This window comes from Sceloporus undulatus, chromosome 3, assembly GCF_019175285.1.
Source record: "Sceloporus undulatus isolate JIND9_A2432 ecotype Alabama chromosome 3, SceUnd_v1.1, whole genome shotgun sequence".
NCBI classification, from domain to species: Eukaryota; Metazoa; Chordata; class Lepidosauria; order Squamata; family Phrynosomatidae; genus Sceloporus; species Sceloporus undulatus.
The window spans coordinates 209,745,907-209,762,552 of NC_056524.1; positions in this window are offsets into that span (position 1 = coordinate 209,745,907).

Genomic DNA, 16,646 nt, shown 5'->3' on the forward strand with positions numbered 1-16,646 from the left:
GAAATGGAAAAGTTTGGTGATTTCAAAATGCAGGAATTTGCTTGGGGTTCACCATAATCTGATGCACTTTTACTTCAAAGTAAATCCTACTGCAATATTAATATTAATAATAATAATAATAATAATATGATTTATTTATATTTTGCCTTTTCCTTGTGGAATCAAGGCGGATTACAAGTAAAGGCTACATTGATGCTTGGTCCCAGGTTAAGTGCCTTTAGGACTTCAACCACAATCTTGGACTGTTGATTCTTCAGTTTACTCCTTTTTCCACTATACTGACAGTGCCGCCTACGTCACTGCATGCATACTGTAATACAGAGTGTTATCACAACTTTTTTAAAACCATGATTTTATGATCTATAGGCATTCTAGATTCTGGCCAGACTCAGCTATTTATGTCACCTTTTGCTGAGGTAAAGAGCTTGACCATTTGTTCTGGCCATAAAAGCACAAAGTACAAGGTGCATGTCTGCAATAAAGCTAGGTTTTCCCCCTCCTATACTCTTAATATTTAACTAAATAATGAGGTAGCTGAAGAACAGACTGCATTGATAGAGAGCCTATTAAATAAAAAGGACAGGAGTTTAAACAAATCTGGAATGTTCCAATCTCCACTAGTTTTCTGCACCCCACTTGTTTTCTACTTACAAATAAGGCTAACATTAGCTGACTAAATCTATCCTAAAATCAAGCTCAGTTCATTCACAAAACTGGCCAATCCCTGGAGAATGGATTATTGTATGCTTTTTTGCATGTGATGGAGACCATTCCTCTTTGTTGAATTTGTTGTTGTTGTTTGTCTTCAAGTCGCTTCCAATCAGTTCACCTTAGGATCACCATAAGTTGAAAATAACTTGAAGGCACGCAGCAAACAACAAAAACAACAACAACAAGCACTACAATTAAATAGGCCATGTTTTTGGTTAAGGTTGCCATCTGGTGGAAAGCAGGGAATGTTTGCAATCCCCCAACCCATCATTTTTCACTTTTTGCCACGTTTGCAGCTGCTATGGCTTAATTATTATTACTTTTAATTAAACTGCTTCTTTACTGCATAATTGCAGCCAATCAGGAATCATGCAGTGAGCATAATAATATCACAGTGAAATGTATCCAGTCAAATTTGGCTCTGTAGTGGCATCACTGAAGGCAAACATGAAGCCTTCAATCTGAAGGAGGAAAAGAGGAGGGAACACAGACCTGATAGTCAGGCAGCCAAATCTCTATTTCCCACCTTGTCCATGCTGCTCATAAGGTTTACTTGCCATTTGGAATCTCATGGCAATAACATGACAACAACATCCTCTTTCCTCTTGTAGTTCTCCTGATGGGCAGCTACAGAACTAGCTGGAGCAGAACATAGATAAGGATCCACTACTGACTGCACATCCCAGAGAAAAGAATGAATTTTGAATGGATGATATCCACAGTTAATGGACATTCGAACACAATGCCATCCATCTGCACTGCACATGCATTGACAGAACATGTAGACACATTGTCTCCCAGTCAGCCCACTATGGAGAACTTGGCTGGGATTGCCGAGCATCGGTTTGGTTGATTCAGGAAATTACTGAGAAGCTCACTAGGGGGCACCAGGCTCACACCTATTTAACAACTGTTCTGTACAGAGGTAAATTTCCAAAGGTTAGTTTGTTAAAGCAAAAATAACAGAATTCTGAGGAACCGACTCACAAATTATATCACCCATTTATTGAGGCTGTGCTGCTAACAGTACTATGTGTAGTATTCAGCAGGTTCTCAGATGCCAGTGTAAGTTTCTTAGTAGACATTGTATAAATGACTAAAAAAGAAAGCAAACAAACAAAACAGCCTTTGTCAAAACAGGACACTATCCAGTTACATCTGAAGCATGAGTAAACAAATGTACATTGTTACCCTAAATCTGTGGGGCTAGTAGAGCCTCCACTGTCAGCAACACTCTTCTGAAGCTGAGAGCATGTGGCTTGCCCAAGTGGGGATTCAAACTTTGCTCTTCTAGGGTCCTAGCCCAACATTCAAATCACAACACTATGCTGGAGCAATCTCACACCATCTTAAAAGCAATACAAACATTTACAGTTCAAATGATGAATGGTATTATATGCAATATTTATTTCTGTGACATGAGGGATGCATCATTACTTTAAAAAAAAAAAAAGGCCACATGCTCAGACTATCTGTAATTAGTTTGGGGAACACTCCACTTTGCTATGCGAGAGAGAGCAACAGGGTTTGCAGGATCCAGCACCAGTAGTCACTGACAGAGACCCCAGGCATGTGAAACTATATGAACTTTTATTGGAGGGAACATAAAAACCACACACATGCAGGTAACTCATTCAAACAAACAACACAGAGATCTAACCAAATGGAGGAGCAAAATGGTATGGCAGATTTAGAGGCTTGGAAGAGGGGGTATTACCTATTTTGAAGGAAGAATTCACAGAAAGCTGGACAGTAGAAAGACTCAAGGTATGACGCTTGAGTGAACAGCTTCAGGAGGAAGGTGGAGCAGAAAAAGGAACTCATACTGAAGCCTGAGGACAACAGTCAAGGTGCAAGAGAGGGAGAGTTGACTGCAGCAACTATCTCAAAAAGGTTTCATTTTGGGGGCAATATTTATCCCTTAATCCATGAAAGTTCTGTGGGAAACCAAAAATTTAATTACCTCTGATGGAACCTGAGAAGGTTTCTAAAATGAAGAGTTTGTTTAGGTACACTGGTGCCTCGGGTTACGAAATTAATTCGTTCCGCCATTCCTTTCGTAACCCGAAAATTTCGTAACCCGAAACACTTTTCCGTTAGCACTGGAAAGCCTATAGCTGCACTTTGCAGCATTTGAATTTCGCGCCGAAATGAATTTCGTAACCCGAAAAATATTTCGTAACCCGAAACAGTTTTTGCCAATCCAACTTTTTCGTATCCCGGAAATTTCGTAACCCGATCATTTCGTATCCCGAGGCACCAGTGTACATGGGAAATGAGAAGATTTCATCGATGATGCTTCATGGACTTTACAACACCTAGACAAAATCCAGATTCCCCAAAAATGTGAGTGAGGGCAAAGGATGTTTAGGAACATATAAAAGATAAAAGGGATTTTTGGTCTTTTGATCTGGAAGAACCCATCTTTTGCCTGTTGGCTTCTGTCAGAAATGCAGAATTGGGGGAGGTGTCAGTGCTCATTCTTGCAAGCTTCCTCCTCCCTCTGTTTTTCTGCATGGCTGTTGTTATGTGCCATTCATACCACATCCATTCATACTGGCACTTTAATGTTGTATCAAACTGAATTTGGATTGATAACTTTGTCAGGGGATGCTCGGAGCATTACAACATGTACACACACGCACACATAAATGTTGGTAGGAAAGACTCTATGCAAATGTGAGAATAAAGGCATTGAGGAAGTGGCATGTTTTTACTGCATAAAAAATTGATTTTAAAGTTTACAGGCTATTAAGTAGTAGGCTGGGTGCACAGAGCAAACCTGAGATCAAATAATTTATCCAGATGGGTTCATTTCTTTTGTGAGGTGACATCAGTTTAAACCAAGAGAAAATGACAGGACACTAAATATGTTCCAACACTACATTTTAGCATGCTTTGTCTAAGTTTTCAAAACAGTACATGGTACCTAATGGTCTTTCCCCCCCTGCTTTCCACAGAAGTATTGGAGCATATCTTGGGAAATGAAACTTTTTTTGTTTTGTTTTGCCTTCTCTATTCCCTAAGACATGATGCAGGTATGATGATATTTAGATAACTCTAGTAACTAACTAGTTCCCAAGTGGTTTACTCTTATGAGCAGTGTAATTTCTGAAGCAGGGGGCTTGGCCACAACTCTGAGAGACTGTGCTTTCTAGTTAGAGAGCCAGTGGGACATCTGTCAATACCCAGCGTCTGCACCAGTTCAATTTACAGAGATTCTATTACACTGAGATTAGAACAAGGACAGAGGACTAGTCTAAGCCTGTTATACTTCTGTTTACCACATGGTTTTCATTTACTACGTGCTCTCTGGAACACTCCAGGAAAAAACAACAGACCCAAGCCAATTTTTTCTCCAATGAAATTTACGTACATTACAATCAGGCAACATGTGTGTCTTCAACTAAAGTAAATGGTACATACCTCATGGAAACACACTTGTCAGATGAACCCTCACAGGGTCCTAAAAACACCTTGTAGGAACACCAACATGTAAAAAAGTGTGTTATGAGCATAGGACCATAGTGTACTGAAACAAAATCATTATGACATTTCAGTTAACTGTATCCAGGTTTCAGACATGACATTTGTAAGAAAAAGAAGAATAGTCATCTCCTATATTATTCTCTCCTGTGTTAAGAGTTGAATTCATGTTGCATGTAATAAAACTATCTCTTTGTTTCTCTTTCATATACACACAGAGGTATATTTTTATGGCTGGTGTTCCAAGTTGATTTCAGCAATTCCATGTTTTTCCCCCTTCCCTCATCCCACCAGACTGAAACACATTAATATATCAAAGCTAGTAGGGACAAAGAAAGAATAGAGATATAGTTTAAAAGATTGCTCTCATGGTACCCCCAACTTGGATGCATCTTGATGTCCATCAAGTCAAAATGCTTTAGTATTTCTACTTCTTGTGAGTGGGTCTGTGTACTTGTGCATGGTGGTTGATGGCACTCCCTCCTAGCAGGAGTAGTTAGACAAAATAAAAACATGGATCTTTTTTCTATGATTTATTGAGCATGATGGTCAAATCCATCACAATAAGGAACATCACTCTGGCTCAGCTTTACCCCAACAAACCAGAGAAAACAATGACATGTGGGATGTAGGCCATGTGTAGCATTCCACATCCCAACATCACCTTAGCAGGTGACCACCCCCCTACTCTAGAACATACCATGAGTATCTCTGAGTTGTCAGGGAAGAGAAACACCAGAGTGTCAGCTGCTGCTAGGTTTGGACAGCAGATTTGAAGAAACAATCGAACCTTGAAGACTTATTGTGATTGGTGAATTGGGTAGTGCTTCATGTTGTTTTCATTTCTGTGTGCTGATAAGCTGACTGTGACTTATGGAGAACCTGTCCTAGACTTTTCTTGGCAAGATTTCTTCAGAGGAGGCCTGCCATTGCCTTCTTTTGAGGTTGAGAGAGTGTGACTTTTCTAAGGTCACCCAGTGCATTCCTATGGCTCAGTGGGGACTTAAACCCTGCTGTCCTGGGGTCCTCAAACCACAACACTAGGTTGGCTCTCAGAAGTATGCTTCATTAGCATGTAAAGACAGCAGAACAAAAGAAACAGTTTCATTTTGAGCATGAAAGCCAGATAATATTGCATATATGCATCAACATCCTAGATCTCTTCCATGGTTTTTTTTTTAAAAATAAAACCCATTCATTCAGTGCAATCTTATACCATTTTAAAAGCAATACAAACATTTACATTTCAAATGATGAATGGTATTATATGCAATATTTATTTTTGTGTCATGAGAGATGCATCATTAATAATAAAAAGAGATGTCAGAAATACCACAATGGAACTTGCTGTGTTCCATTTTGTAAGCACTTAATACTAAGGATAATCCTAGACAAGGTTTTGTCACTTAGACCAGGAATTTAAAAAGCTGGCCAGTAATGACTCTGATGAAAACAAATGATGGCACAAATATTTTGTAAAATCTTAGCTTGCACTCACACAGACTGATAATGTTTTTACTGGACAAACCTGCCATATCTTCTGTCTGACGTAACCTAAGCCCCACCATTCATCTGCCTGTTCCTTTTCCTTATTGAAGGGATTGTGGGTGTAAATGCTCCTCTCAAAAGCAATTCCCACCCATCCCAAGTTCATCCCTATTAGGAAGTCCTTTAACGGCTTCCAATGTTCTGTTCATATGACAGATTTTTGCACATGTACAGCCTTCTGATGGGGATCTCTCTCTTTTTCTGTCCCCTCTTCTATTTTACAAGTTAATATTTCTCTATCTGGCAGCGAAGTCTCTGAACATTCCTTGTCTGCAGGTGGTCTTTTTATGTATTTGGATTCAGCCATATGGTTATTAAGAGTAATTGTGGCTGCCTTCATGTGAGCATTTGGCCTTTCATCTGCATCCCATTTTTTTTTTTTTTTTTTGACAAGAGCACACCGGGTTTCATAGTAATGTCCAGAAAGAGCAAGCAAGCTGTTAAAAAAATACACTTCAAATTGAAAAACAAACAAGCTTCCTACAAATGAAGAAAGCTTATTTTAACTCCCTCTCAACATGGAAGATGGGAATAGCTCTGAGGAGAATAGTACCCTCTCCTGGGTCTCTTCTGCAAGGACATGGCGGTAGGACAGGAAACAGTCCAACTGAAGCAGGAGATGATGCGTGCTAATCTATATGTTCAAAGTTCAAAGTCTATCAAGCTGTATTATATGGTCCAGAAATAAGTCATGGTGGACTAGCTTTTTAAAAACCACCTCATCACTTGCAATATTTTTATAAAATAAACTATGGATCAAACATACAGTATCTTCATACAACACCAGTGAGGAAAGGTAGAACAAAGTTACAGAAGAGAAAAACAGCTGATGGGAAATTAGTTTAACCAGAATTAGGGGAATAAAATACTTTGCAGTCACCACAAGATGGAGATCCTCACCACTTCTGTTCTAAAATGTTGCATTCCTCAACCAGTTATACCACTGACGTGTGCTACAAATAAACAGAATAAAAATGTTATTTATGGTTTTGGGGGCTTTGTGGCCATGTTCTAGAAGAGTTTATTCCTGTTTTGCCAGCATCTGTGGCTGGCATCTTCAGAAAAGATTCTCATTCTCTGAAGGTGCCAGCCACAGATGCTGGCAAAGTGTCAGGAATAAACTCTTCTAGAATATGGCCACATAGCCCCCAAAACCCCCACAAAAAGCTATGGATGCTGGCCATGACCCATGAAAGGCGTCGACTTCAGAATAAAAATGAATTGCAAGCAGACTGATCCTGTACACAATATTTTCTTTGAGCCTATAAAGTTGAGTAAAGGAAGTGTTGTTGTTTGCCTTCAAGTCATTTCCGACTTATGGCGACCCTATCACAGAGTTAACTAAAAGAAGATGCTATTATAAAGTAAATTCCAACATCCATCATTGATTATTGGGAACAACCAAAATGTCACAAAATAATGGGCATGCGTGTGCTTTTGTCAGAACTTTTTGCCAGGATGGATATTAAATAACTGAAGCCCTTCCAGCATGTGCTGTCTGGGGCAACCACATTACTCTGACTGGTATGGCTTCCAGTGAGTTTTATATTATCATTAATATTCTCTAAACACACTCTTACAATTTTATACAATCTCCACTTAGGCAGTTCTTCTTCTTCATACCCAACCATTGTTTTTATGATAAAGTTGTCTTGCTTCTGTTCTAAATACAGAAGCTTTTCAACATGGAGCCAACACTCTTGATGGAAGAGGCTCAGTTCCACAGGACATGGCTGAACCTGTGACATCTACCTCACCATGAAGATCCGGGGGGTGTGGGCAGCTTGCCACTGGGCATTCCTCTTCATTTCTCCACAGCCAGTCCCTTCTGTAAGAGATGGAGCTGTGTGTGCCACGTGCCCTATTGGGCAACCCATGTTCTGCATGCTCTGATCCCTCGGGTGTGGTAGATTACTATGTCTCGCCTCCAGAGTCTGGAAAAACTATTTTGGGGGGAGCTTATCTCCATGAATCCCACAGCCAGTATGGCTACAGACTATGGTAACTGGGGAACTCTGAGAGCTGCAGTCCAAAAATATTATTTTCCCACACTCTGCTTATCACTAGTCCTTAAGTACTGTATTGCTTCTGTACATTGAAATGGGGTATGGGTGTGAGTGGGATGCTTTGAATCTCACTTACTTGGGATTGCCACCTTGAATCCCATTTTGAGAAAGGTGGGGTACAAATCCCCTAAATAAAATGCTTCCCTTTGCCTCGGGCAGCAAAACACTTTAAAGCTTCCCTGGCAAGGCAGCAGAGCCAAACTCTCAATTTCTTTCTAGCTTCTGTGTCTGTTTTCTTTTCATCTGTTGTCAAAAATATCACCTACAACCCCCCTAATAAACCTAGCCCTGGCCTTATTCCTGACCTATTTAGTTGGACCCCTCATAGGTTTAATATCAAAGACCTGGGATGTCTCTTTGGCCTATGATTTAATGACCTTGGATGTCCCCTTAGCTGGTAAACACTCCCTCTGAAATCTTGCGAATGGAATGTTGATCTGCCAGAGAGTCGTGAGGATCCTGCTGAATCACTTGGATCAGTATTTATATCCCCGACAGCTGCCTCTCAGCTTCAATTCCCATATTCTCACCTAAGGGCTCCATCCTAAAGTCCCAGTTTTTGAAGCTCAGATTTAGCTGTCTACAAGGAGTACAGAGGCATGGTAAACACATCAGGAGGGCACTAGGTGGGAGAAATAAAATTGGATGGAGGTTTTCTACACCTATCAATCAGATGCAATTTCCCAAGAGATAGCTGTATTAAGCTGTTTCAGTGAAAAACCCAAATAATCTTGTGACACCTTTAAGCCTAAGAAGATTTTAACATAAACTTTCATGGATTACAGTCCATTTCCACTGAACAAAGCTCAGGAAAGACCAAGGATTTCCGCCCTCATATACCCACATGGATAAGAAAAAAGCCATTGCTCCCAAATTCACTAGAATAAAAAGAGATTGCGTGCCATAGAAGAGATTTGCCACGGTTATTCAGAGCCGCCATATCTTCCAAATGGCTTGTAAAATCAATGGAAAGCTATTGCTGTTTGAACATTTATCAGGCTTTTGTAATACTGCTTAAATAAATTGTATCTTTACATTTTCTAATTTTGCTCTTCATTGTAAAAGGCAGGATAGAGTTTAAAGGGAACATGCACTACTTACCTTACAGTGCTTGTACTACCTCAGTTAATACTCCTTAGTGTGTTAAATTTTAGGCTCATGTGAGAACCACCTGGACTGGCCTCCCATGTTAAATGTATAGCACAATGTGTAATTGTACTGGTCAAGGAGCATGTCCCAAAATAGGTATCCTTTCCCTGTGTTTGCTGCATAAGTTTGTACCAGAACCTGGAGACATTGCTACTTTGAGCAGACTGGAACCTACCTGTTTGAAAACGAACACGTCAGAGTGTGTGTGTTTGTGTGTGTGTACATCTGAGAATGTGGAGTGGTCCTGCTCCACTATGTATGTGGGGAACATCATTGGCATATGGGTCCCATAAGATTACTCACAAGAGAATGAGGCCCTTAATCTGGAAAAGGTACTCTATCTTACATTTCAGGAAGGTGCTTCTACACAGTTGCATAATATTTTCCATCACCACCTTCACACGGCTGTCCTCCACATCATATCCCACAGTCTTCCATAGGGCCCTGGAGCAGCTGGAGGAAGCAGTGGCAAATCAGGAAAAGCTGGCTGCCCCATTTTGCACAAGAGGAAGTCTATAACCATAACTGGATGTCATAGAACACTGGCTTCATTTAGGGCTGGACATTTAACAATATTGCTGTATGCTTGCGTCAGAGCATTCTGAGGTTAGAATGCCCTGACATAGCGGAGCTGCTGCTCATTCTTAAGCAAAAGTCCTTTCTCTTTCCCATTGTTCACCATTATTATTCCTTTCTAGTAAAATATATATTGCAAGCTTTTCAACGTTAAGCATTTCAACACCATCGTAAGACTGACACATTTGCTTAGGGCTATGGTTTTGATTTTAGGTCAGTTCTACTGCTCTCTTGTTTTTTGGTTGGTTTTTTTTTTTTTTTTGCAGATATTTTATTATGTATTACTTTTTTTGGAATGACTGATGTTATTACTGCTTTGCATACTATACTGTTATCTTTGAAGAAAGAGTAATTTTAAATAGTTTTAAAAAAACAAATATTATTAGGGAAACAGACAGATAGTTGTTTTCAGCATGGACTACATGAAATATCATTGTGCCCATCTGGGCCAGGTTGTTCTATAGGCATATCAAATTCTAGACTGCTGTGACACTGAAGAAATAAAGCAGTTTGACACCACTTTAACTTCCATGACTCAAAGATATGGAATTCAGGAATGTGTAGTTTGTTGTGGCACCAGAGCTCTCTGACAGGGAAGGCTAAGTATCTTACCAAATTACAAATCCCAGAATTCCATAGTATTGAGTCAGTTGAAGTGGTATCAAACTGCTTTATTTTTGCAATATGCCAACAGACCAAACCATTTGGCTGGTTTCCTATCTTTGAAAGGTTTTTCTCTGGTAAGGGCCAGGGTAGGATTTGGTAGGGCTTACCTAATATGATGTATTGTATTATTTGGTGCTAATATTTATAGGTATCTTACCCAACCTGGCCCTTACTAGAGAAAAATGTCTAAAAGACATATTCAGAAAATTTGAAAGTGACAAAGCAGGCAGGCCCATCAAAATACTCTTTCCAATTTGACAGTGGCTATAGCTAAAGGAGCAGGTGCAAAGATTCACTAAATGGATAGCGGCTTGTCTTCCCCGGAAGGTTTTATCCTTACATCCTGATATTTCTGCTCTCTGTAACAGGTGGTTCTGACAATATTAGTTATTACCGTTTAAAGGACCCTTGCCAATGACAACTGAACATTCCTTCTCTGAATCTTTTCAAACTCTTGATCACAACAGCCTTTTGCAACATGGAGTAATGCCATCCAATTACACGATCTTAAATTTCCCATCTGGTGGGTTTATTTTCGTTTGTACTGTCCTCATGTTTCCTATATTGAGAGGGAAAGAGGCCACCAGTTCCTTTTATATGGTTTGACTTGCTTCATGCTCTCCACATTTTGAGCTTTGGGGGTTCATTTCGAAAATCTTTATCATGTTTAATATAGTCTCTGTAACTCAAGCCAAAGGCTAAACAGACAAGCAAAAACCCAGAGATTTCCACAGCACTAACTCTTCCTGCAAAAAGCATATGGCGAGTTAGGTAGAAGGCAATATAATAAACACAATTCCGCAAAATAATATGAGAGTTAAAGAGTAAGTGAATTACAAACTATAAACTTAATCCAGGGGAGAATAAAGTTTTCTCAAATCGACCCAAACCAACTAGTAGGCCAATGAAAAACTGAGAGGCCACTTATAGAGTAAGGGAATCCAAATGTTCCTAAGTATATACTACTTGAGTCCAGTCAAACACTGCATGTTCCAGCAGCTGACTATCATTCCAGAAATGGTGTTCATATTGTCAATATGGAACACTAGACTGAGTACTGGCTCTAAAAGTGGATTCTTCCCAGCAGCAGGAAATGTTTGCTGCCTAGATTTAATCACCAGCTTTACACATGGGATAAGTGCTCCCCAAATGTCCCCCAATTATCCTTTGTAGACACACATATGTGCAAGAAAAAAGGGGAGTGCAAAGGAGGCTTACTGCGGAACATGAAAAACCCAAAAACATACATTCAACCTAAATAAAGAAGAAATTGAAATAGTTAAAGAGTTCTCCTATCTTGGATCAAACATTGATCAGAATGGAGATTGCAGTCAAGAAAAAAGAAGATGACTAAGAATGGGAAGGGCAGCCATGAAAGAACTAGAAAAGATGTTAAAGTGTAAAGATATACAACTGAACACTAAAGTCAGATTCATCCAAGGCATTCTATTCCCTACCATCATGTACAGATGTGAGAGCTAGACAGTGCAGAAAGCCGTAAAAAGAAAACCAACTCATTTGAGATGTGGTGCAGGAGAAGAGTGCTGAGAATACTGTGGACAGCCCAAAAGAAAAACAAATAGGTCTTTGAACAGATCAAGCCTGAAATCTCCCGGAAAATCAAGATAATAAAACTGAGGCAGTCGTACTTTGGCCACATCGTAACAAGGCATGACTCAATGAGAAAAAACAATAGCGCTATGAAAGATAGAAGGCAGTAGAAAGAGAGGAAAACCACATGCTAGATGGCTAGACTCAATTAGGGAGGTCACAGGAATGAGTCTGCAAGACCTGAGCAGAGCAGTGGACGATATGGGGGCTTGGAGATGTTTTATACATAAAGTCACCATAAGTCGAAGTTGATTCGAGGGCAGCTAACAACAGCAACAACACACACGAGCCCAAAGAGACCTTCACAGCCAGATCCTTGCTTCTATATGTGATAAAGAGTTTTTCTCTCTCATAATATTAGATTGTGGGGAAAGGCAATGAAACTGAATACTGGGAGATTCAGGACAGGTAAAAGAAGTACTTTGTTAATTGGTTCATAGTTAAACTGTGGAATACACCACAACAAGGTTTAGTGAGGACTGCCAACTTGGATTGCTTTAAATGAGGATTGGATACATTCATGGTGGATGGTGCCATCAACAGCAACTAGTCAGGATGACTATATGTAACCTCTACTTATCAGAAAGAATATGCCTTTGTGTATTAGCTACTGGACAGCATGAGAGAGAAAGTGTGGTTTATTTCCTGCTGCTGGGCTTCCCAAAGGCATTTGGGCTACATAGCCTTTGATTTGATCCAACCTGGATCTTCATATGTTCTTATCACATTCCTGCTTCAGTCTTCTCTAGTCTCAGATATAACGAAATGACTTTTGAGCAGCTATACGTGGTTCATTTGGTCAAAATGTTCTAACAGTCTGTACAAATAAGAAACACTCAGGAGAGTTAAGAGGACTGGTTTTCCAACGTGATGAAGTTCACCCAAGTCAATTTTTAAGCAATTTAACTTAAAATAAACATCAGTTGGCTGTGCTGTTGTTTTTAAAAGTTTACCATGCACCTGCAGAGACCACCATGCTGGTCAGTAGAAGCTTTGGCTTCCCCACTTCCTTATTAAGGGCAGAATGTGGAGAAGAGAAATGAGGACATTCTTTCAGCCTCTGTCCTTTTGCTTTTTCAATGAGTAGTGATGACATATTGATTAACATGACTTGGGTGGATTCCTTTGGAGCAACGTTTTGCTGAAGGGGACTGAGACTGAAGCCAGCTCTGTGGAGGCTAATGTTTTGCTCTGTGGACAGAATAAGATATTCTATGCTGAGTGGATTTGACAATGCTCTGCTATTACTCCTGAAAAAGTTGGATGCTATCTTGAAGACGAATGAAAGTTTATGTCATTATTTATATGCTTCTTCTTAAGAGGACACAAGATCCTCAGCTGTCTTTAGAACAAACATAATTCCTTATAGTGTGAGAGAGGGAGAGGAACAGGCAGACAATATACTCCAACTGTCTCTAAGAATGAGAATTCAGTTTCTGTAATCCAGAGCAGCTACAAAGCACATAATGGGGAGGAAAGAGTAGGACAATCACTCTGCCTTTCCACTCATGAACTCAATGTGACAGCTTAAAGCCATGGTGAGCAAAAGCTTAACAAGACATGCTACATCTGCCTCGCAAGCAAGTGCTTAATGTTTTGGAGACACTGAAGTCCCCCTTTAACAATCATCCAATTTATTAGTGCAGAGAGAACCCACCCAAATCTATGAGCAATGCTGGTTGATTTCAAATGGATTCCCTGTTCATTATTGTTTCTTTAGAAAGAATAGCCTTCACCCATGCTGAGTCTTGAGATGCTTCAGGCTCCTGGGTAATTACACCAAGTTACACAACAAACCCAGGGGATACAGTAAGCAACAGCAGAGGAAGATGATTATGTTCTTGCCACAGACACAAGAGAATAATACTGAAATACCTGTGGGCCCTCCAAGCTGGGAACAGGTCCAGATGAACTGGAAAAGCATGCATCCTCAGAACACAGCTGTTCTTCAATTCCAAACAAATCCAGAAAGGAATACGTTCTCATATTCCTAATGTAGTGATGACAGTCTGGCTTTGAGGGAGATGCACCTCCAGTTATGTGTGCAAAGTATACAGTCCCTAGAGCTAAGGAAATTGCGGCCTTTTAGCTAAGCTTGATGAGCTTCCTTAATTTCCTATGGCTTTCATAAAGTGGCAGCCATTTGTATTGACATCTGAGTCTCCATAAAACATTTGGTTGGCAAAACATTTTTCCAAGTCAATATTTCTTCCTACAGACTAAACCAGGAAATACCTTGCTATCACAGTAGACAGTGCAATGAAAAAAATAATTTTGTTTGTGGTGGCTGTAAAAAAAGAGCAAATTCCATGCTAGGGATTCTTAAGAAAGGTACAAAATGAAGTGTTCATTTTACATATTTATTGTGAACTTTGTTTTTGTTGTTTGGCTTCAAGTTGTTTCCAATTATGGTTAATTTATGGCAACTCTAAGGTGACCTATCACAGGATTTTCTTGACAAGATTCTTCTAAGGGGGTTTGCCACTGCCATCCTCTGAGGCTGAGAGAGTGTGACTTGCCCAAGGTTACCCTGTGGGTTTACAGGACCAAGCTGGGATTCAAACCCTGGTCTACAGAGTCATAGTCCAACATCCAAACCACTATACCATGCTGGCTCTTATTATGAAGTTACCTTTGGAATATTACAGAGTTTTACAGTCCTTTTTCAGAAGGGGTGGTATAGAATCAGAAAAGCTAAATCAGCTGACACATTTTGGTTTATAAAGCACTACATAAAGTAACCAGATTTATAAATATGATGTATAGTATAGAGAAAATGAAGAGTAAAACATTTATTCTTTCACAGTGCCAGAAGCCAATGGGAATGATTGCCCAGAGATTCAAGACAGACTAGGGAGCATATTTAGCATGACACAGAACTGTTATATGGAGCTTGCTGCTACAGCAAGTGGTAAAGATGGCAAATGTAGTAGGTTTGAAAAGAGCCATGACTGTTTGCCAAGGTAGTTATATGGAATTCCCACAGTAAGGAATATGTCACTGAACTCCAGGTGCTGAGCTTCATTTTTTAGTACAGTGGACCCTTCCAATCCATGGGGATTTAGTTCTGTCTCCCCCCCCCCACCGAGTTGCGCCCCATATTAAAATCTGTGGGTGGTCAAATCACCCACTGGGTTGCCAGCTTGCCAATAAGAAGGGTCCATTGTATCACAGTGTCAGGAGTCTTACTGAAAGTCTAGGCACCATGAGGATCAAGCCCAACATCTTGCTTTCCAAAGCAGGTTACAAATTACCAAGAACCACTTCTGCCTTATTGTTTGGCAGATTTACCACCAAGTGTATATTTGGTTAATGAACCAATCTGAGCCTCCTTGCCCATTGTACCTGTACGATGGTCACACATGTGAGTTTGTTACATTCTCACTTCATATTTTCAGATGCTTACTACAGTGTACTCTGCAGATAGATCCTGACATCAGAGGGGTCCTCACAGGTCATGAAGAAAAGCCCATGTCTCTTCCTTGAGCAAAGTGCAAAAGCAGGCACTCATGGTGCCATGTTATTTCACAGAATAGTTAATTCTGTGGTGCCTCCGTTTCTCCACTTAGCCTTCCTCACTTTAAAATAAATGTGGGGGAGGGGAAGATGTGGATGTAGATATGGGAAGCACAGGCTTATTGATCTAATGGCCTGGAACAATACCTTTGTGCAAACACAGCACTCCACTCCCAGAAAAGGAAACGGTTCTATTATGCTGTTGGTTGCATCAGGCCTAACATGCATGCATAGGTTTAGAAGAAGTATACAGCAGAGTTAGGCCTGACTAGAGTAGACCTATCAATGGGATTTACCCATGCGTTGATCCACCATTTATCAATGGACTGAGTTAAGTCTACTGTAGTTGGGACTAACCAATAGGATGCTAGCCATGGAGTGTGGTTTCTTTCAGGTTTATCTACATGTGGAACTGAGCTCAGTCTCACATAGTACAAATTTTATTCTGCACCATGTGCCTCTCTCAAGCCACAAAATGAGGGAGTATAGTTGAGATACTTAAGTGGGAGCAGAACTATTCAAACCGGTAGCAGGAGTGTCCAGCCCTATGTGGAAGCTATTTCTCTTCAGTTGAATAGATTATCTTTGTAAGTAAGAGTATTTAGGCTCCCAGGAGTTGTCTTCTTTATTGCTGTAACCTCAAAGCTGTAATGGAGTTCAAACCTCATTTTAGGTAGTTTTGGTGATAATATAATCAGTGTAGTATATTTCAGAGGATGTATTTGGTTTTAAATACTTCTTCAGCCATGGTGCTCACTGAGTGATCTTGGGCTGGTCCCTCTCACCTCCCTCTTTTAGGCTTAAATGAATAAGAGAGATTAAATTAACAGAATTGCCCCATGCCAATTAGAACAGAGGTAAGTTAAATGTGGTTCTTGGGACCCCAACTTGCAGCCCCTGTAGCCTCCAAAGTACTCAGAGTTTTAGCTTTAAAAAACTGCCCCCAAAGCCCCCTATACTGCCTGAAAATGTGGTTGTTTGTTTTCCCCCACCTCCTCGACCTCCAGCCCCCCCCCCCCCCGAAAAAAAATCAGCCAAACTGCAGCAGGAAGTGACATTATATCTGGCATGCTGACTTCCCTATTATAGTGGCCTACCCTTAAGCTAAAGGAAAGCACTTTCCGTTTTAAAAAATTGATGATGGGAGTCCAACCCTCATATGTGAGGGCATATACAACCTACAAATATTTCATTACCCAACCTTCTTGTAGCCCTTATAAGAAGAATGGTTAAGTGGAGAAAAGCTAAATTGCTGTCCAAATTGTACATTTACCTTCAGGTGTGAACACACATACTGTAAAAACCATCCCTAAAGAG